Raw genomic sequence first — 22,711 nt, forward strand, 5'->3', positions numbered from 1 at the left:
GAAGTTTCAGTTACTTGCCACATATCTATTCTATTTTTGCATGGGGATTCATACCCATGCTGATGTACCAGGTTCAGTTCTTTATCTGCTATGCCACGTGATCACTGCAAATTATGGGACGATGTTCAAATGGAATCTCCCTGAAACAAATAATTTGAGGATCTTTGTTTGGCTCTTCACTACTAAATATTGTTCTCAATGTCTTTTAAAGATTTAACTGACATACATTTTAGCAAATGTTCAGATATTTAAAAGTTGAGGATAGCTAACAGTTTGGATGACAGTCAGGATTCAAAAAGATTTTAACAGATTACCAAATTGGAGTAATAGAGACAATGCTTCAATTAAAAAGAAATCAAGATCAGAAAAATAAAATGGGAAGATGCAGAAGACATCAATTCACTTGAAAAAGAATTGGATGTTTAAGGGGAGGGGGGATGCACAATGGAACACAATGTGGAAGGTAGAAAAAATGAATACAAACCTTAGTTGCATTAAATGAAGCTATCCTGGTATCCCTTTACCCATTTGTACCTACTGATGTTCTATATATTCCTCAAGTTCTACTTCAAATGCAATCCTCTCCATAAAGCCTTTCCTGATTTTCCTTAATGGAAAAATTAATGCCTTATCTGATCTCCAAACACTTAACTATCCTCTCACTTCTAATATTCTAAGTATATTGATCTTTATATATCTTATCTCCCCAACTTGATTATAAGGTCCTGTAGGGAAGGAACTTTACATATTTTTTCTTTCTACCATTCTTTCCCTCATTCTAAGCCAGGTCCAGCACATTTGTGTGTGTGTGTGTGTGTGGGGGGGGGAGGTTAGTCTAAGACCTGTGATTTCACTGGTGTAGGGAACTCTTCATATCTATTAAAAAAAAAAAAAAGATAGTCCCTGCCATACAGGATTGTTGTGAGAAAAGTACTTTGCAGAGGACTCTATACAAATGAATCACTATTATTATTATGATGATTATTTTAATCATAATACCAGTATTATTATCAGAAAGCCAATTCAGACAATAGGGAAAACCAAGTGGATTATTAATAACCTAGTGCATGTGTAGAAGAATTAAATAAATTATTGTGAGAGTCTCATTTTGCATTTATTATTAACATTTTTTTTGTTCTAGTACCTTCTTTTTTTTCTAAAGAAAGGAATAAGCCATATGATCACTGCAAATTATGGGAAGAAATTCAAAAGGAACCTCTCTGAAACAAATAACTCGAGGATCTTTTTTTTTTTTTTTTTTTGATTTTTCACTACTTAATTACATAAGGAGACAGTGGGAATAAACAGAACATTTTTGTTTGTATATTTACGTGGGTGTATGTATTGTGTGTTCAATCCTCGGGAGTCTAGCACAGTTTCCTTCCTTGACTGACCTTTCTTTGTTCCTAACAGTTTCCTTGATCTTTGGGGTCCGACACCCTCAACATTCTCAGAAACACTTGTGATATGGTTCGTTGGAACTATGACTGTTTAAACAGATGATAATGGCCTTGGTTATATAAAAGCTTGTCCTAGAAACACCACCTATTTCAATTACTGGTGTCATTGAGACAAAGCCTAACAATAATCTGATGGCTGGAGTCTCTGAAATCATACTTATACTGTGCTGCTGACATTCATAACATCTTGACCTGATTCATCAATCTGCCAGGATAATTTATGTCTCAACTACTGACAGGAACAGGGCAAGACTAAAGTTTGATTGCTTTAGTCTTGCCCTGTTCCTGTCAGTTCCTTCCTCAAGACATCTACCCTTTTTTATTTAGGAGCCTGCATCCTCATCATCTTATTAGAACTACTTGAGGACAGGGGATATTTCTTTCTTTGTCTTTATAACCTGTGGTCCCAACAAAGTTCTTGGCACATGGTAGGCACTGAATATATGCGTGTGTAACTGAATTGAATTGAATGAGAATTCTATCTTTCCCAAGCATTAATTTCATATGCCTCAAGGATAACTTGATTAATAAATTCAAATTTGACATTCTCTGTGGTCTTTTAGATACTATGAGTTTGCCAGTCACTGCTTTGTCTGCTAGGGATTGGGGCATTTCATCAAGAGGTCATTTTAAAAATCCTTTCAGGCATTTCTCTGCTTAAGTGGTTTAGTGCTAGAACCTTGCAGGCAAGTTTTCTGGAGTCTAAATGTACCTCTTTTCTAGGTTTCCTTTCTGACCCTTATCAGATAATGGATAATTTGATTGATTTATTTTTTGCCATAGGCTACGCAACTGTGAAGCAACCAAAAGTAAAAAGTCAGGTGAAAAAAAAGTGACACCAGAGCAGAATTGTCTTGGCTACCTCCAGGTAACTATAGATGTTGATTGAGCTTTGTCGATGTACTCACTGTTAGGTGAAATAGTCTTTTAATAGTTTTAGGTTTTATCTCCAGAATTTTGTCAAAATGTACCCAGGACAACCAATTACTAGTATTGTTGTAGCTGTACTGAGGTGGAAAGAATCTGCCCTATGTTTGGAAAGGAAATTTCTGGAGTATCCTCAGGGAAACAGAGCTCACTACCTCTTAAGGCAGTCCAATTCATGTAGCTAAGTTGGTCTTTTTTTAATGTAGAAAATTTCAACAGTTCCCTTCGGTTTGTGTGTAAACTTAGGATTCTTCCTCCTATCAGTAGCCTATGGTAGTTTTTTTGTTTTGTTTTGTTTTTTTGGCAGGATGGGGGGGGGGGCAACATGCTGCAGATCAGCTTTGGCTGCGACTCTGACTGGCATATTTATTTCAGAACCTAGAAACTCATATCAAAAAATGGATTACTGTTCTAAGTTCAGGTTTAGTGCCATCTGGAATTTGGAAAACACAATATCCATCTTTTCCCATAGAATTTGCCTATGGAGTATGATCTCTTGCAAAAAAGAGACAACAGAAAAAAATGCAATTTTGTTTGCTAAAGTTTAGAATGGGTGGCTGTGAAAGGTCCTGTTCTTCTATAGGGAAGGACATTGGAGCCAAGGAATGGAGATTTGAATTCCAGTTGTTAGTGTGTGTGTGTGTGTGTGTGTGTGTGTGTGTGATTTTGGTCAATTACATATCCCATCTCTGGACTTTAGTTTTCTCATCTTCAAAGCGAAAGTTTTACTTGGGTGGTCTCTAAAATACTTTCCATATCTAAAATCTCCCTGTGATCTTGTGATCTTATTCTCTCTTCTTGATTGAATTCCTTGGGCTTTTGGCACACCAAAAGACAGTGTAAGGATGCAAAGGAAGTGGAGGATGGTGATGGGGGTGAATATGATGAGCTAGGAAATGTCCTCATTTCATGGTTCTATGACACTCTTTCCTTTAGTGTCTAGGCATATACAGGTTTTACACCTATTAAATTATTTCCCTATTGAGGAAACAATAAAGAAGCAGTAGGGCATAAGCAGAAAAATTATAGATCTGGGCCACCAAAAAAAAAAAAAATGATACAATGCATTATGCTACACTCAAATTGAAATATGGAAACCTCCCTCCCTCCCTCCCTCCTTCCCTCTCTCCCTCCCTCCCTCTCTCCCTTCCTTCCTTCCTTCCTTCCTTCCTTCCTTCCTTCCTTCCTTCCTTCCTTCCTTCTTTCCTTCCTTCCTTCCTTCCTCCCTTCCTTCCTCCCTTCCTTTCTTCCTTTCTTCTTTCTTTCTTTCCTTCCTTCCTCCTTTTTTCTTTCTCCCCTCCCTCCTTCCCTCCCTTCCTTCCTCCCTTCCTTCCTCCCTTCCTCCCTTCCTCCCTTCCTTCATTTTTCTTCCTTTGAAATATTCATAGCAGTACAGGAATAATTGTCAACAGACTCATTCAGATTTCTTGTCTTGATCTGGCTTGTGCTTTTCTAATGGAAAACACATTTGCAGGGGATGTTAGAATAGAACAATAGCTTAGTAAGATTTCCTGGTTTGTTCCTCTCCCCTCCTGTTAAGGGTTATTGTTATTTGTTTATTCTTCATTTTTGAAGGGGAGCATAATGTCAGGGAGATGATGCCATGATATGTGAGTATGTTAGATTTAAGTAAGGGTTCAGGGAAAAAAATTTAATGAGGATCTTTTCTTCCTCATTAGACCTGTAATATAATTCTTTGAGATCTTTCTCTGAGGGCACAGGTACAAGTGTGTTAATGCCCTAAATCTCTGCCTTCTCAATAATTGAAGCATGGGAGAGCAACATATTTATGATCACAAAGGCCCAAGGAAATTTCCCAGGTTGAAGGCATAATATATTTATCAGCACTTTAAGAGTTGCAAAATGCTTTACATATGTTATTTTATCTGATTTTTTACAATAACTCTCTAAAGTAGATGCTATTATTATACTCACTTTTCAGATAAGGAAATTAAGGCTGAGAAAGGAATTTGCATCCTGTGTGGTATTGTTGCTCTCACCTACACAGCTCCTGGACATTATCCCACCAAATTGGGCTGTCTATTGCCTTCATGGGACTTTCCTGGGGTCAGAGGGCAAGAAGTCTGCTTTTCCCCTACCAATAAGATAACACAACCACACACTCCCAGAATGGACTGCCTCATATACTAATACCACAAGGGACACCTGGGATTAATAGAAGAAACAGTGGAAATGGTAGTATTCTTCAGCTTTGGGACACCCCTAAAATCACTATTTCTCCCTGAGCCCCTCAATTGAATTTGCCTCAAGGTCTAGAATTCATGATTACAGGTCTAGTGACAAATAGGACAGAAATAAATAATGGGCAAGGAAATTTGAAGTGGAACTTCTTAGCTCATTACATGCACACATATCTGTATGTATGGATACATGTATTTGCATATAAGCATATCAGTATATTCTGTTTATAGACCTTTTGAGGGTTTTAAAAGTATGGTCCTCTGTAGACAGAGAGACCTTATACATGAAAGATTTTATTATGACACACTTCTCTTTTATTGTCCTGACTCAGTTTCCCTAATTATCCTGACCCAGTCCTGCCTCAGTTTCTCTAAATGTTCTGCTTCAGTTTATAATTATCAGCTCAAAGCTCAGTCCTACAAAACCTCCCTTCCCTCTTTATCAGAATACTTGATAAGGATAAAAGATCTCATGTTTTAGAATGTCAGAATGGCTCTCCCCATCCCAAGCTATCAGAATGTCAGATACCGTCTTATCAATATATCTCCCCCCATTTCCGGTGGCTCACCCCACCCTGTCAGAATCCCGTTTCCACTCTCCGCACCCTGACTCCACCCCTGCCTCAGCCTACCCCCTAAGCCTGAGCCATGTGTATATATGTCATTGAGAATTCACATTGTTTGCTGGATTCTTGGAGATGATAGTCTCATTCAGCCCTGGGACCCAACCATGGATCCATTTGGCCCCAGTAAATCTCTCCCATTTAATAAATTATTAAATACTCTCTAATCTCTATCTTGCCTCAGTTTCTCCGCCATTATGATTTCAAAATGTTTACGAATAGAATGAGTGAAAAAAGTTTACTATTTTGTTTTACAGATGGAAAGTAGGTGTGTATAAGAGTGACAGAGAGAGAAAGAGACAGAGAGAGACAGAGACAGAGATAAAGACAGGAAGAGAGAGACAGAGAAAGACAGAGAGAGAGACAGAGACAGAGAGGAGAGAGGGAGAGAGAGAAGAGAGAGGGAGAGAGAGAGAGAGAGGGAGAGAGAGGGAAGGGAAGGGGGAGGGAAGGGAAGGGAGAGAAGGGAAAGGGTAAGGAAGGGAAGGGAGAGGGAGAGGGAGAAGGAGAAAGAGAATGTCAAATGAGCAAATGAGCAAGTGCAATCTGAGCTAAGACCCAGGTATCTAGGGATTGTTAGGACACATCTGGGAAAACAGAAAGCCCTTTTTTTCACACGGGGTTCATCCACATTAGAAATATGGCACCAGGGGCAGCTAGCTGATGCAGTGAAGAGAGCACCAGCCCTGAAGTCAGGAGGACCTGAGTTCAAATATGGCCTCAGAAACTTAACACTTCCTAGGTATGTGACCCTGGGCAAGTCACTTAACCCCAAATGCCTCAGGGGAAAAAAAAAAGAGATATGGCACCACTCTCTCCTCTCTCCTCAAACAAACTCTAAAATCAGAGTATCTAGAACTGGTTCACCCCATCATACAGGCCATCATAACATGTTACTATCCCTCTCTTCTTTCTTCACTATGTGTATCTCTGTTTATGTTTTGTATTTCTGTGTCTCTCTGTCTGTCTCTGACTCTTTTCTCTGACTTTTTTTAAAGTCAAGGCTCCATCCATCTGCAACATAAGTACTACATAAGTAATAGCTTACTATGCATATATTTATTCAGAAGGTTATTGTGTGTCTAAATCTTCATGAACCCAAAGGGAGCTTACCACTGCAGATATGATAAGTCTATAAAGATGCCATAACCATGATACCATTGCATCTGCCCTGGCTATCCTTGTGGAACTTTAGCTCTTCAGAACAAAGCCACAGCAAATTTTTGCATTGGGAATGATTGATATCTACTTAGGAATGAATGTTTATTTAATCATAGATTTTAACTCTGGGTAGTAACAACAACAACAACAACAACAACAATAATAATGACAACCTACCACACAGGAGAATTTCAAACTCAACTCCAAAAAATTAAGCTAACTTAATTAAAATTAATGCTGAGTGTCTCTACTAGGTCTGTATCTCAAAGAGATCATAAAAGAGGGAATAGGACACATATATGCAAAAACATTTGTGGCAGCTCTTTTTATAGTGGCAAGGAACTAGAAATTGAGTGGATGCCCAAGAGTTGGGGAATGGCTGAATAAATTACGATATATGAAGGCAATGGAATATTATTGTTCTATAAGAAATGATGAGTAGTCTGATTCCAGAAAAATCTGGAAAGAGATTAACATTAACTGATGCTGGGTGAAGTGAGCAAAACCAAGAGAACATTGCACACAATAACAATAAGATTATGTGATGATCAATTATGATAGACTTGGCTCTTTTCAACAATGAGGTGTCTCAAAGCAGTTCCAATAGACTTGGAAGGAGCCATCTGCATCCAGAAAGAGACTATAGAGACTGAATGTGAATCAAAGCATAGTATTTTGACCTTTTTTTGTTGTGGTTGTTTGTTTGCTTGATTTTTTCCCCTATGTTTAGAAGAATCGCACATTTTTAACCTATATTGGATTATTTGCTGTCTAGAGGAGGGGAGAAGGGGGAAAGGGAGGGGAAAAAACACAAGGTTTTATAAGAGTGAATGTTGAAGACTATCTTTGCATATTTTTTAAAAAATAAAAAGCTTTTATGTTGAAAACTATCTTTACATGTGTTTGGAAAAATAAAATTGTATTTAAAAAATAAAACCAATGTTGAACCATAAGATTTCAGAGTTAGAAGGTATGACATCTTAAGATGTCATTTAGTTTGGCCAATTGCTTCCAGGAACACTATTACATAAAAATGTTCAAATCTACAAGGGTGTTCTTCTGTTTTTTGTTTCAGAGTCTAATCACTTTTATAGTAAAGAATTTTTTTTAAAATAAAAAAATAATAATGATAACACAACATTTATATAGTGCTTACTATGTGCCAGGAACTATATTAAATGCTTTACAAATAACAAATTGCTTGATTCTCACAAAAGCCCTGTAAGGTAGGTGTTATTATTATCTCTAATTTTATTTACCGATAAGGGACTGAGGCAAACAGGGTTAAGTGGCTTACCCAGCTAGATAGAATCTGTGGCTGCATTTGAATGCAGGTCTTCTTGACTCTAAGCCCAATGCTCTATCCACTGAACCACCTACATCCCTCATAATAAGCCCAAAATCATCTTTTTTTTTTTTTTTTTTTCCAGCAGTTTAAGCTCATGTCCATTTAATTCGATGTTAAGATTAAAGCCAGTTAATAGCCTCCTTGCAAGGGTGTTTCATTTATGTGAGGACAGTTGGTAAAACAGGACTTTAACTTTTCTTTCTACAGATCAAATAATCCTCTGCACAATTAGACTTGCTGTGTGTGAGTAGTTCATAGGATCATGGACTTCGAATTGGAAGGGACCTAAACAATCAGTGAGTTCAGCTCCTAATTTTGTAAATGTGAAAACAGGCAGAGTATTATTAGGTTATAAAGCTGGTAACTTTTTGAGGTGGGATTTGAATTCAAGTCTTTCCCGATAACTTCATAATCTTTTATTATATCATATTGCCTCTCAGAACAATTGCTGGCATAATGAAATAGAAATACAGACCCCTAAAGTCACTGTCATTGTGGTATTGTGGGAAAGGGCTTGAGTTTTCAGACAGGAAGAGGTCTAAGTTCAAATTCTGGCTCTTTCACTTAGCAGTTTTGTAATATTTAGCATTCCACTTTGGGCTTCAAATTCCTCGCTCATTTCTATTTCAATTTCTTCCCATAGAAATGAGAGATGGGAATGAATTTAGATGATTTCAAATGTCCCTTACAACTCTAGTCTTCTCAGGTGCCTTTCAATTTGGAGGTAGAAGAGATTTACAGGAAGAAATGGGCTAATAAATTATTCTTTCTACAGCCATTTTGTTTGCACTCTTCAAAATGAAAACAGTTCAGTGACCTACCATATTTTATCCATAGTTTTATATCCTCTTTCTCTTTCTGTGTGTGTGTGTGTGTGTGTATGTGTGTGTGTATGAGAGAGAGAGAGAGAGAGAGAAAGAGAGAAAGAGAGAGAGAGAGAGAGAGAGAGAGAGAGAGAGAGAGAGAGAGAGAGAGAGAGAGAGAATCCTTGATCTTTTGCCCTTTGCTTTGGAAAAATTAATTTTCCAGCATGTGACACCAGGGTGCATGGGCTGTATGGGATACCCTGCTATCTGCCATGAAGTTCAACCTCTAAGCCATAGACTTGAAGGAAACTATATTTCTGGGATAACAGAGCCAGGAAGAGTAGAATGAGTTTATTTTAACTCTCCATGAACAACAACAGCAGGAGCAAATCCAGGGGCTGGCAGGGAGATGAAGCTAAGTGCCAAACTATCACTATAATTTGCATAATGTGTAATATAAGGTGTTGATTCATCTCCTATAAACAGGGGAGTCTGGCAAGGGGAGGAGGAATTGCAAATCAACCCTTCCCCAACTCTTAAGAAACTGATCACCCAGAGGATTGAGCTTTTCTACCCTGTTAGACTTTCTTCTTCTCTCTATTTAGCCAAATGACTAATAGTGATAGCCTTACTTCTGCTGTGGGTTTGTAATAGTGCCATATGCTGCCTCCTCCCTGCAAAAGAGTGAATGGATATCAGGGAGGCTGTTGATTTGTTCCTGTTTGTAAATGTAGATGCTGTAATGAAACCCTTCTCCACCCTTAAACTAGGTCTTTTCTTTTGTAGATTGGATAGTTAGACATTTGTTCATAAAACATTATGCTATTAGAATTGAATAGTTTTTTGTTAATGTGATTGTCAAGTAATTGATTTTCTAATAGGCTATTTACCAGAGCTTGGGTATCCGTCATTACAGATTGAGCTTTTAGAAATTGGACATATAGTGGTGTGAATGCATGTAATGGTTTTTGCAAATGAGGAATGAAGTCCCAGTCCTTCTATTTTAAGGAAAGTCCTAACCTTTTAGAATACTGCAGTGACAAGTGTCTCAAGTAGCAGGCAAAGTTAAAAAGGGGATCACTATCAACATTTGTTTCTGCCACAGTTTCAAAATATGCATCCATCCTTGGTGTCCAATTATTTCTTGACAATGGCAATATGCTGTGTGTCTTGAATTCTGTCTGGGATTGTGGGTAGAACTCTGGGTTCTGTTTACTGCTCTAGGTCTGTTTGACCATATGCAAGTAGCTAACAAGGCCTTAATTTCCATATCTGTAAAATGCCAGAGTGCTAATATACCACTGAAAACATATTCTGGAGTTATTGATTCCTTTATGTATTGTTGTTATTCAGTTGTTTCACTTCTTACTCTTCATGACCCTATTTTGGAGTTTTCTTGACAAAGATACTGGAGTGGTTTGCCATTTCTTTCTCCAGTTTAGTTTGTTTTACAGATGAGGAAACTGAGGCAAATTGGATTGAGTGACTTGTTCAGAATCATACAATTAATGTCTGAGGCTAGTTTCATCTTAGGAAGATGAGTTTTCCTGATTACAGACTTGGTACTCTATCCAGACTGTGCCACCTAACTTTCTTCCTTTGTGTATATTTCATATTAATAATCCATGACCATCAGAGATTAACTTCAGATAGAATGAATCCTGTTTCCTAATTTCAGAAGAGCTTCTATTAAAGAAGTCTTGAAAACTTGCCTTTTTACTGACATTCTCTCCCATTTATGTTTCCATAAATTCTTTTTCCTTACTCTATAAAGTTACTCTACTACAAGACTCAACTTTTTTTCATATCATCTTTTCTCTTCCAACTCTCTCATTTCAACTGCTTCCCTACTTTTCTTTTCTAATTTTTACCTTCCTAGTGGCTCAATTTTCTTACTCTCTTGTCTTGCTAACAAAACATTTAGTCCAAAATTTCTGGATTTAAAAATTGCACCTGAATATTTTAGAAAACGTTCAGAATACTGAATAAGTGGTTTTCAGTATTGTATGTGTTCCAAAAATGCAGATTTGAGGAGACAGTCAATGAATGCACAATTTAAAGTATAATTACATAGTAATTACTCAATTTTGCATGTGCACATGTAATAATACTCTTTATGGGTTACAGTCGACAGATGCCACAGCAGATGCACTTCAGCTAAAGGAGAATGTCCATTAGCTACATCAGCATTTGGGTTTATTATCTTCAACAGTGTATATTGTATAGCTCCTAAAAGGTATTACTAAACCACATATGATGAAAGATCCCAGGTCATCACTCAAACAAGGACAGGTGCACACTGATAAATGTCTATGTAACGTAGGTGGATTAACTTATGGAACCCAGTCTTTGGAGCATTTAAAAATATTATTTTCCTTTCCTTCCTCCTTTCAGGCTAAATAATTGCATGGAAACTTTAGGAGGGAATTGATTTCTAGTCATGTGTGAGTGACAACAAAAAGCTTTCTAACTGGCCACAAAGTTGGAAGGACAGATGTCCCAGGTATTGTTGAACCAGAACTAAGTGATTATAAAAAAGGGCAATTCACACCTTTTTCACTCTAATCCCCCTTAGTAACTGGGGGCAGGGAGGACTACTTGGGCTGGCCCCCAGAATGATGTGGCAGCTCTGACTTTCATCTAGTCATAGTATCTGTGAGCACATGGCTCCTTTCATTTCTTTGTGTTTATTCTTTCCTAGTCTTAGGCAAATGAATATATGAGTGTCCAGGAGACCAGGAGGAAATCCAGAAGGCCCATCAGAAATCTCCTCAGTGGTCACAGCTAATGGAGGAAGTAACAGTGGCCAGTAGAGTGTCACTGGCTAATGGCAGTGGAAGCAGATATAGAAAGATGTGGAAGGAAATTATCTGAGGACATTAGCATCTTAAAGAACATGATGAAATGGAGAAAATTACTGGCTATGGACTTTAAATAAGTACAGATATTCTCCAATTGATAAATGGAAAAAGGACTATTCATTAGAGAAATGCAAATTAAAATAACTCTGAGGTACTATGGTATCCTTTTTGGCTAAAATGAAAGGAAAAGAAAATGCTAAATGTTGAAGGGGATGTGGAAAAAATGGGACACTAATGCATCGTTAGTAGAGTTGTGAAATAGTAAAAAATTGGAAAGATGCCCATCAGCTGGGAATGGCTAAACAAGTTATGGTATATGAAGATAATGAAACATTATTGTTCTATAAAAATGATGAATAAGCTGATTTTAGAAAGGCCTAGAAAGATTTACATGAACTGATGCTGAGCAAAACAAGCAGAACTAGGAATACATTGTACACAATAATAGCAAAAATGCACGATGATAAATGTATTATGAAAGACTTGGGTCTTCTCAATGGTTCAGTGATCCAAAGAAATTCTAATAGACTTTGGACAGAAAATGCCATCTGCATCCAGAAAAAGAACTAGGAGATGATTGTAAATCAACATCTGTTATATTCACTTTTTTTAATTTTTAAAAAATCTCTCTCATGGTTTTTCCCTTTTGTTCTGATTATTCTTTTCCAACATGATTCATAGAGCAATGTGTATTAAAAAGAATTAAATTATTTAAAAAATTAAATTAGTGTAGATACTCAGAACCCAGCAGAGAGATATTACTAAAGGGAACTTTATGGTACTACACAAAGGGAGAAAAATACTTCTGGAGCCTGGAGAAGGCCATACATCTTCTCTAGATATGTGCTCACTACTTTATATTTGTGTCCATTTCCCTTCTGCATGAACTCTGAGTATATCTGGCAGAAAATCATACCTCCAAAGTTTTTTTGGGGGGAATTGTATATAACAACTATTCTTACTATTTTTCTTCAACAAATCTCTTTTATAAAAACCAATGAAATCAACTGGTTGATTATTAATGGGTACCACACTGGTCAGGGGTTTGGGAACAACAGTATTAAAATGATAGCTCTTAGAACCCTAACAAAGGATAAGATAACTTGTCCTTCAGGAGACAAACATAAATTGGGGGATTAGCCCAGAAAGAGTGCTTCAAATATGTTCAGAGGTTCCATTTTAAAGGATCCCAAAAAATCTTAATGATCCCGTGGGTACAAATGATGTGTACAGAGATACCTGTGAGTACAAATGATTGATCAACTCACTCATAAGCAATTAATAATGAAATTTTAGAACTTTTTAGACAATCTATTCATTTTACAATTGAGAAAGATGAAGTTCAGACATACTAAGTGAGTTGGTCAATGTTATATAACTAATAAATGAATGATAAAACCTAAAGTATAAGTGAGGTTTCTGGTAAAAGAGATTAATCTCTAATCTACTCCACTCCTTTTTAGTCTATTCTACTCTTCTCCATTAGATGCCACTCCTTTCTACTCTACTCTTTTTCAATTTACTCTTTTCTAATCCACTCCTCTCTTCTCTACTCCTCTCCACTTTCCCCCAACCAACTCCTTTTATTTTCACTGATCTCCACTGCACTTCAGTTTTCTCCACTTCACTCTTATTCTCTCCACTCTCTCCATCTAATCCCCTTCTATCCACTCCACTTTTTCTCCTTTGTTCTCCACTGTACTTCAACCCTTTCTACTTCTCTTTAATGTAATCCACTCTATTCTCCACTCTATCCTCTCCAATCATATCCAATTCACTCCAACGGGAAGTTACATAAACTATTGTGCTAGTTGATGTGGATATAAAGACCAGGTTGCATTCTCCTGTTTTGAATACATCATTCTAAAGAGACAAGTATGCTTCATGCTGCCTTCACAACTAGTGAATTCTGTCAAAGATTCCATCAGACTGATGCTTTGATTGAATGAACCGATTGCTCAGTTACTTAGTATAGTCAAAACAATTGATTGTGTACATGGACAAAATTAAAGATTTATATGTGTATGTATGTCTGTTTCTGTGCAATAATCTCACTTTTATAGGATACATTTTAAAATATCCATGGTTTCACATTAATTCTTTAAGATTTATGCAATGTTGAAAGTTATCGATCATATCCCTAGTCTTTTGATCCAAATCTATTTGTCTATACCATTCACCAATAGTTTAATACTTGGTAAGATACCTTGCTACACTGGAAAAGAACATTGATTTAGAGGACCCGGGTTCATATTCCAGCTCTGATACTGCCTATGTGACTTTTCTCTGAATTTCTCTGAAATTGTTTCTTCATGTCTAACTTAAAAATGGCGTTTGAGGTCTCTTTTAATTTATTGGCTATAGTCCTATGATCCTAATATTTATGATTTTATCACTGTGGACAGTCCTTCCACCAACATAGAAAGAGAAATACTCTATACTTCAAGAGATATTTTATGAATGCTCTGACCAAAAATAATTCACCACTTGATAGCCCACCTTCTAGAAGGTGATCAGCCCTTTGGCATGTAACATCTGTCCTCAGATATCAGATATATTGTCTGTCCCTGGGAATGTTTTGGAAGGTTTTTCAAACTGATGTGACTTGCCAAAGCTAATACTCTGCTCTCAAAACCTTTAAGATGTCAGGGCCATTTCCATGCTATAATGAGGAATCTTTGGAAGAGGGCTGGTCCATTTTGCATGTGCTGATTCGTCAGACTTTGTTTGGACTTTGCCTCTTCACTTGAAATAGCACTTCTGTAACCATCATTCTGATAAATGGGATCTTTTCCTGGGATTCTTTACTGACCAGATCTTTGATATCCATCTAGAGAAATATCCTAGTTTCTACTCAAGATCCAGGTAACAGAAACAAAATAAAGGAGAGCTTAGGTCATGACTATGTTGTCTGAGGGCATAGTTAGATTCCTAAGAGGAGTAACACTATTTGTTGGGAAGGCTATTAAATGTCCATTTTACTAATGTGATGTGACCTCTATCCATCATGTTTTTTTCCCCTGGGCATTTCATTTGTTTGGAGCAAGTTTCTCCAGAAGGACTGCATTCATTAACCCACAAGGCAGTTTAACACAAATTGGACATATGCTACTGTTGTCTGGTGGGTAACCTTTGCTTTTACCAATGATCTGAGAAGTCATTCTGTAGTGATTGAGAAAATAGTATCTGTGAGGGGAAAGTAACAACTGCTGAGAAATCTCATGTAGTCACCAACTTCTTATTAGACATTTCAATCTGGATGTGCTAGAAACATCTTAAACTTATCCAAAACTAACTCATCTTTCTCCACAAACTTCCTTTTTCTAGATTTCCCTATTTCTGTTCAAATGAATCATCATTTATGTATTCTACCATGTTTGTGACTTTAGCAAAACCCTTGATTCTTTATTTTCCTTCACATATCTAGCATGTGTCAAATTTTGTTTTTACTTTCACAAAATTTCTTTCATGTGCTCTTTTTTCTCTGCTTTAATAAGCAACCAACTTAGTTCACTTTTCACCTAGGTTGTAGAAATGGTCTTCTAATTAATTTCTTACATCAGGTCTCTCTCCATTCTAGTCCATTACTTTACACAGCTACTAAAGTGATTTTTCCTTAATTGCATATCTGACCATATCACTCTCCTACTCAATCAACTCAGTTGGCTCCCTATTACCTTCAGGATAAAGTATAAATGCCTCTGTTTGGCATTTAAAGTACTTTGCAATATGGCTCCAACATATCTTTCCAGCCTTATTGTACATTAATGTCTTTCCCACACTTTAGGATCCAGCCAAATTGGCTTATTTCTCACACAGGATTTTTCATCTTCATTTTCCACATTGGCCATCCGCCATAACTGGAAACTATTACCTCATCATAGAATCCTTTTCTTCCTTCAAGACAATTCAAGCACTCGCCTTCTACATGAAGCCTTTCTTGATTACCTCCCCCAAATATTAGTGCCCTCATCCTCTCCCTCCCCACTCCCGTGGTAAAGAAGAAAAAATGCTGAATCCAAAATCCGCTATGCCTGTGTTTAAACTCCATCTCTGATGCTGGTTACCACTGTGACCATGAGAAAGACACTGCTTTACCTCCCTCGTCTTCAATTTCCTCATGTGTAAAATATGGATGACTTCTAGATTCCTCTCAGTTCTAGATCTATGAGTTCTTCCTTTCTTCTCCCTTTTGCCCCTCTATCTCTATTTCTCTGCCTATCAAAATAAAATCAAGATAGTTTTAATACTTTTTGTGGATGGGTTTACTTATGCTTTTTTTTTCTGTTAATAAGCAATAAATAATAATCCCACCCATTGTTAGGAGAAGCTCAGGCACTAATGTGGAGATATAAAATAATTAAAGGGTATTCTGGATGTGAATTTTAATGTCATGGAAAACTCCATTTTCAATACTGTGCTAATTATAGGGTGAGGCTGAATAAATGGAAGCTATAACAATTAGCATAGCATGGCTCATTACAACCAGTTCTGAGTTAAGTCTCTTTTTGAATACATATAACTTTAGTATGAATGATGATCTATTATTATTAACAATGTGTATCATTCACAGATATCCTTAGAAATTTTTTGGATATGTTAAGACTTAAGAACTTCTATGACTCATCTGATGATTGAATTCTAACACTTTATTTCTCACTTTATCCCCTATAATCTGGTGATCCTAGCCTCCTGGGTGTTCTTCCCAGAAAATACTTCATTTGTAAACTCTGGGCATTTTCACTGCCCATTTCCCATGTTTGGAATACTCTCTCTCTCCCTTCAAGTCCCAGCTAAAACCTTTTCCTGGGAAACCTTTCCCTGCCCTTTAATGCTGGTACTTTCCCATTGTTGATTGTCTACAAGTTATTCTGTATATGTGTGTGTGTGTGTGTGTGTGTGTGTGTGTGTGTGTATATATATATATATATATATATATAAATAAAATACACACATACAGAGTTTTTCATGTTGCCTTCATGAGCTCTCTGAGATCTCATATAGGAGCTGAGTTTTGCCTTTTTTGGTATCTCTCACTCTTGACACAGCACCTGGAACATAGTAAGTGCTTTATAAAGGTTAGTTAACTGACTGATATAAGAGGCAGTCCTGACTTTCTTATTATGATCTTTCTGATCTCAATAAAAGCTCCTTAAAGCCCTAAAACTGGCTTCAAAAGGAATTTGCAATAAAGGCTCCAAGTTATAATAACTATGGATGTCTAAGGATTGTATGAGGGCTAAAGTCAAGAAAGTAGTAGCTTAGCAGTCAAATCTCCAGAGGGCTGATTCAGTCCTTTTCTCTTTCCAAGTAAGATAAAGTACATATTATGCACTTTGCTTTATGCTGAGGGTGTTATACTTTTTGGACCCTTTCCTCTTCCTACCCACCCTTCTTTTCTTCCAGTTGGATCATAAGTACCCAAACCCATCTGTTATCTCTTAGCATTAACCATTCTATGATATTTTCCATAAAAGTAAGGATGCCTGCCCCTTGCATTTATTATGAGAATTTTTGAAACCAATTTGAGCTCCTCAACCCCTGGGTTCAAATACTGCTTCATCAAAAGTCCCACATTGCTCTGGGCAAATCCCTCAATCTCTCTGGCTTCAATTTTATCATCTACAAAATGAAAAGATTGGAATAATTGAACTCTAAGTTTCCTTCCAAGACTAAATGTGACCTAAAAATGTGATTATGTGTGTCTCATTCAAATATAGTTATCTAGGCTGACTATCTATCCTAGATCCTAGCATTTCTGGGAATTTCCTTTGTATTTTGAAAGAGGGGCATCTGGATTTTTGGTTAACAGATATGGGCTAGGAAGGGATCTTAGAGGCTTTGGGCATTTTCCCTAGCTGTTCCTCATGCCTGGAATGTTCTCCCTCCTCTGTTCAGACTTCTGAGATACCAAATCTCACCTTCTATAGGAAGACTTCTATAGTGCCTCTTGAGCTCAATTCTTTCCCTCTGTTAATTATTTCCTGTTTATGTTGTATATAGTTTGCTTTGTAATTTTTGTCTGCATGTTATCTTTCCTGCTGGTTTGTAAGCTTGCAGGTAGGCACTGTCTTTTCCTTCCATTTGTTTCTGCAGCTTAGTGTAATGCTTGCATATAGTAGGCATTTAATAAATGCTTGATTAATATATAGAAAAAAGTGCTTTGGAATCATAAAGAAAGTTAGAAAGAAATGTTAATAAATAATGCAGATTATACTTCAATATATGTCTTTTTTTTTGGAGAGCCAATTCTTAAATAATTACCATCCAACTCTGTATTTAGGGCAAAGGAGAAGTTGACAGGGAAAGGGGGATTATGGAATCTTCAGTCTTCTTTTTATTGGTTTAAATCTCAGCATTTCTCATATTTGAAAATGGACTCCTTTATTTCTGAAGCTTTCAGTACCTAAAACAGCATTTTCAACTTAAATAAGAATGATCAAAGTATAGTAGCTTCTAGAAGAAGGTTATTTCATCAAGGATGGTTCACAAATCAATTAGATGTGGCCCTTTAGAAACCAAATCTAACTAGAAGTCCTTGACAAAGGAGGCTATTTTCCCCCTTTTCTTTTTAACTCCTTAGTATTTCATTCAAAGTAGTGATAAGAGAGGCTACACCCAAAATTAGACAAAAGTTTCATGGGCAACTGCCTATATAAATCAAGAAAAAAGTCAAATTCATTGAAATACCCAATTTTTCCTGTGCTTATTAAGCTGAAAAGACTTTGATTCCAAGGCCCAACATATACCTGCTGGGTCAACTTCCAAGAAGAGAGAGGATATTTTCTCTTCTCCTTTCTCCTTACCCCACCTGCTATTTTTCGGAAATAATGAATTTGAATGGTTTCTGATTCTAAGGAATGAGTCATTTTCACAATGGCAGATCATGCAAATTGACCACTGCAATCTGATCCTACCTTTTTTATGAAGCATGTCATGTCCTTTTTCTTCTCCTTTTTTGTGTTGTATACAAAATTCAGTTTTCATCTGCCTGAGGTTAAGAGTAACTCTGCAGAGAATTTACAGGAAATCACCAAGAGATGTTGTTCAGTACACAGGAGAATCCTAAGGAAGACAAAATAGAGAGAACTTTGAGAACAAATGAAATTATTAAGATGTGCAAAAGTCAGTACAGAATTCTGCTACTCAAAAAGAAATTGCTCAAAGGACATATATGTATGACTACAGATGAAAAAAATTGGACAAAAATAACCTAGGATCAGAATTAAAAAGGATTGTAGAGGCTATCTAGCTTAAACTATCCCATTCATCAGATTAATCTATTAAGTTCATGAAAGACATAAACATAGTGTTCGTTCATTCATTCATTTATTTATTCACCCATGTATCCATTAATTAATTAGCTTGTTTATTACTTATGGAGTATCAAGATAATCTTGATTCTCATGGTCAAGCCAACATTTTGCCTGTCATTCAGAAAATTCATTCAATAAATGTCTTTTAAGAACCTACTATGCAGGGGATCGTATTAGTTTCTATAGTGGATACAGAGATAAACAAAATACAATCTCTAACATCCTAGAGTTTACAGTCTAATATCCACTAAATTATCATTATTGGCATGAATTGGTAAGGTGCTTAGCTTGGAGTGGAACAAGAAAATAGTGAGGATATGGAATGGCCCCTAGTTATGAATAAATGGGATCCACTGGAATCCCCTTGCTGTTTCAATCTCAATTCTATTCATTTCAACAAACATTTATGGAGCACCTACTATGTGCCAGGAACTGTGTCACCTTCTTAGGGTCTGTTAGAATATATGATCCTTGAGGAGAGCAACTTTTGTTGTTGTTTTTGTGGCTTTCCTCTGTATACCCAACATTTAGCATAATGTCTGGCACATAGTACTTAATAAATGCTTGCTGGCTGACAAAACCAAAATATTCTCTGCTCTCAAGGTGCTTACATTCTTTGGAGTATGGTTGTGGGGGGCATTGATGAGCACCAAGGAAGGTAGGAAGGCCTACTATGCTTCTTGATGGGATGAAGTAGCATAATATAGAGTCTTCTCTTAGTCCACTTTGACAATTAAGCAAAAATAATGGTCAAATTTCATGTTTAAGTAGCATTTTTAGGCTTACAAAGCACAATCTCCACTCTATATGAAAGAGACTTTGTGAATTCAAATCCAGCTTCATTTACTGGCTATGTAACTTTGGGCAAGCTACTTAATTCTATTTGCTCCAGTCTACTTAAATGAGCTGGAGAAGGAAATGGCAAATAACTCCAATATCTTTGGCAAGAAAACCCTAAATGAGATCATAAAAAGTCAGACAAGATTGAACAATGTGCTGAAATCTCCTTGAGGGCAAGGACCATTTCCTTTTTGTATTTATATCTCCAGTGCTTGGCACATAGTCATCACTTAATTAAATACTTTTCATTAAGTAACTTGCCTATACGTATACAACTAGAAAATCTGAGAGTTGGTTCCATGCACGGGTCTCATGGACTTGAACTCCATTGCTCCCTTCTTGCTGCCATGCCATACTTCAACTACTAAATTAATTAGGTGTTGTTGCTTTCAGTAATAAAATTTACATGGTCCGTGGTCCTCTATGGAGATGCTGAATTATTTCCCTTCACTGGTAAAAGCAAAATTGTTGTTGTTCAGTCATATCTGACTTGTCATGACTCCATTTGGGTTTTCTTGGCAAAGATACTGGAATAGTTTGCTATTTCCTTCTCCAGATCATTTTACATGAGGAAACTGAGGCAAACAGGGTTAAGTAAATTGTCTAGGGTCACACAGAGAGTAAGGATCTGAGGGCACTAATCATTGTGCTATCTAGTTGTCTCATGAAAGCAAGTCCAATGAGTCTCAAAGCAAATTGTCAAACATGTTAGTAAGCTCAATAATTTCATGCCATTAGCTGTAAGTTCATCTCTAAGGCATATTATTTCTTTAGCTAGAAGTACATGGCTAGTCAATTTTCAGAATGTGCAAGACCTTCACCCCACTCCTCTCCATACTTTCTTCCCAAGGATTAATGTACTTAATAGATAATTTTCTAAATGTCAATGGATGAGTTTCTGTAGTGGCAATATTCAAAGAATTAAATAGGTTTCACAAGCTGACCTTGCAAATTCAGCCACTGAGGTTTTACTTTATAGCACATAAAAATATGACTTTCTCAGTCTTCTTGAATTTTAGATCCAAGATAAGAATTTTATGACCCTTTTATACTAAACATTTAAAGATCAACATAGAATGAAATAGTCACCAAACCCGGGCCAGAAAAATCCTTGGGAAAACAGCTGTGAGAAAATGATGCAGTAAACTCTCAGTAAGTGGGTTCTTTTTTTTAGGGGAGCTTAATAATAATAATAGCTGACATTTCTTTTTATTTTTTAAATAAACCTAAATCCACCTTCTCTCCCATATCATCTTATATGAATTGAAAAAAATAGAAAAACAAAGCCCCTATAACAAATATTTATAGTCAAACAAAACAAATCATCACAGTGACATGTCTAAAACACACAACACCACACAAACGTACATACAGAGTTAATCATTATGTTGAACAGAGTTAAGTCCTTCACAGATGTTTGTCTTTACTACATATTTTATATGTATAATGTATAAAATTTTATATATTATACATAATTATATATCATTATATATATGTATGTATATATATTCTATCACATTCAAATACTGTATTTTGTTTAGTCATTCCCCACTTGTTGGTTTCTATTTTTTGCCACTACAAATAAGAGCTAACATTTCACAAAATCACTGAATTTTAGATTTGAAAGGGACTTCTTTACCCATCTTTTCCAATTTTTATCAGAAAGGAATACTAGCTATAACAAAACTTCAGTCTTCTAATGAAGGGGAACTTACCACCTCCTAAGGTAGCCTATTCCTCTTTTGAGTAGCTCTAATTGTTTTTATTTGGAAGCAGATAGGTGCTCAGTGGATGGAGCATTGGGCCTGAAGATAGGAAGATCTGAGTTCAAATATGGCCTCATATACTGACTAGCCATGTGACCTTAAGGAAGTCACTTAACCTTGTTTGCCTCAGTTTCCTCATTTATAAAATGAGCTGGAGAAAGAAATGGCAACCCACTCCACTATCCTTACCAAGAAAATACCATAAACACTATCATAGTCTACAGGGTCAAGGGTTGGACTTGCTTGAACAACAATTGTTTTTCTTTATATAAAACCTTTTTGCTATTTCCATCCATTGATCTTGCTTCTATTCCCTTGGATCAAATAGCATAATTCCTTTTCCATATGACAAACCTTCAGATGCCCTAATATGGCTCTCATGTTTCCCTCTCCCCCATTCCCTCCTTAGTCTTCTGTTCTCCATACTAAACTCTCCTTATTTCTTTATCTGAACCTTGAATGACATAGACTCAAGTCCTTTCATTCCCCTCATTGCCCTCCTCAGCACGCTCTCCAGTATACCACTATTCTCCTTACACTGGGGTGCCTAAAATTCAGCACAGTGCTCTAGAATCAGTCTGATGAGGGCAGGAACTATCATTTATGTTTGGAAGCCAAAGATCTACATTTTTGGCCTTCCACATCACTCTGCTGAATCAAATTGAGCTTAAAGTCCATGAAAACCTTCAGATCTTTCCCAGATAAACCTCTCTCTAATTTTGCCTTCTCCCATCTTGTACTTGTGAAGTTGCCTTTTTTGAAACTTTATGTTTATCTTTTTGCATTTCATCTTATTAGATTCAGTTCAGTGTTCTTCCTAGCCTGTCGATCTTTTCAAATCCTGATTTTGTCATCCCGTGTGTTAGTTGTCCTTCTCAGCTTTGTGTCATCTGAAAATTTGATGGGCATGCTGTCTGTGCCTTTATCTAAGTCACTGAGAAGAATGTTAAATAGCACAGCACCAAACACAGATTCCTTGAGCTCTCCACTGGAGATTTTGAGTAAGTTGACATTGAAGCTTTAATGATTCCTCTGTCAGGACATTCAACCACTTCCAAATCCATCTCATTGAATTTTTATTGAATCCACATTTGTTCATTTCTCTCACAGAAAAAGTGGGATATATTTTATTAAATATTCTGCTGCCCTTGTTGTTCAATCATTTCAGTGATGTCTGACTATGACCCCATTTGAATTTTTTTTGACAAAGACACTGGAATATGTTGCATTTCCTTTCCTAGTTCACTTAACAAATGAAAACTGAGTCAAACAGGGTTACATAGCTAGTAAGTGTCTGAAGCTAAATTTGAACTCAGAAAGGTGAGTCTTATTGACTCTAGGTTCAGTGCTCTATTCATGGTTCCACCCAGGTGCCCGAAATATTCTGCTAAGCTCTAATAAA

General features: G+C 36.6%; 1 protein-coding gene across 1 annotated transcript in view; it reads right to left on the bottom strand.

Moving 5' to 3' along the window:
• Positions 1 to 22,711, bottom strand: part of B3GALT1 (beta-1,3-galactosyltransferase 1) — a 145,994-nt gene that overhangs the window by 36,455 nt on the left and 86,828 nt on the right. The window contains exon 2 of the mRNA XM_003763924.2: positions 18,305 to 18,452. The gene's annotated coding sequence lies outside the window, so the exon portion shown is untranslated. The remainder of the gene's footprint in view (positions 1 to 18,304; positions 18,453 to 22,711) is intronic.

Source organism: Sarcophilus harrisii, chromosome 3 (assembly GCF_902635505.1).
Source record: "Sarcophilus harrisii chromosome 3, mSarHar1.11, whole genome shotgun sequence".
Lineage (NCBI taxonomy): Eukaryota > Metazoa > Chordata > Mammalia > Dasyuromorphia > Dasyuridae > Sarcophilus > Sarcophilus harrisii.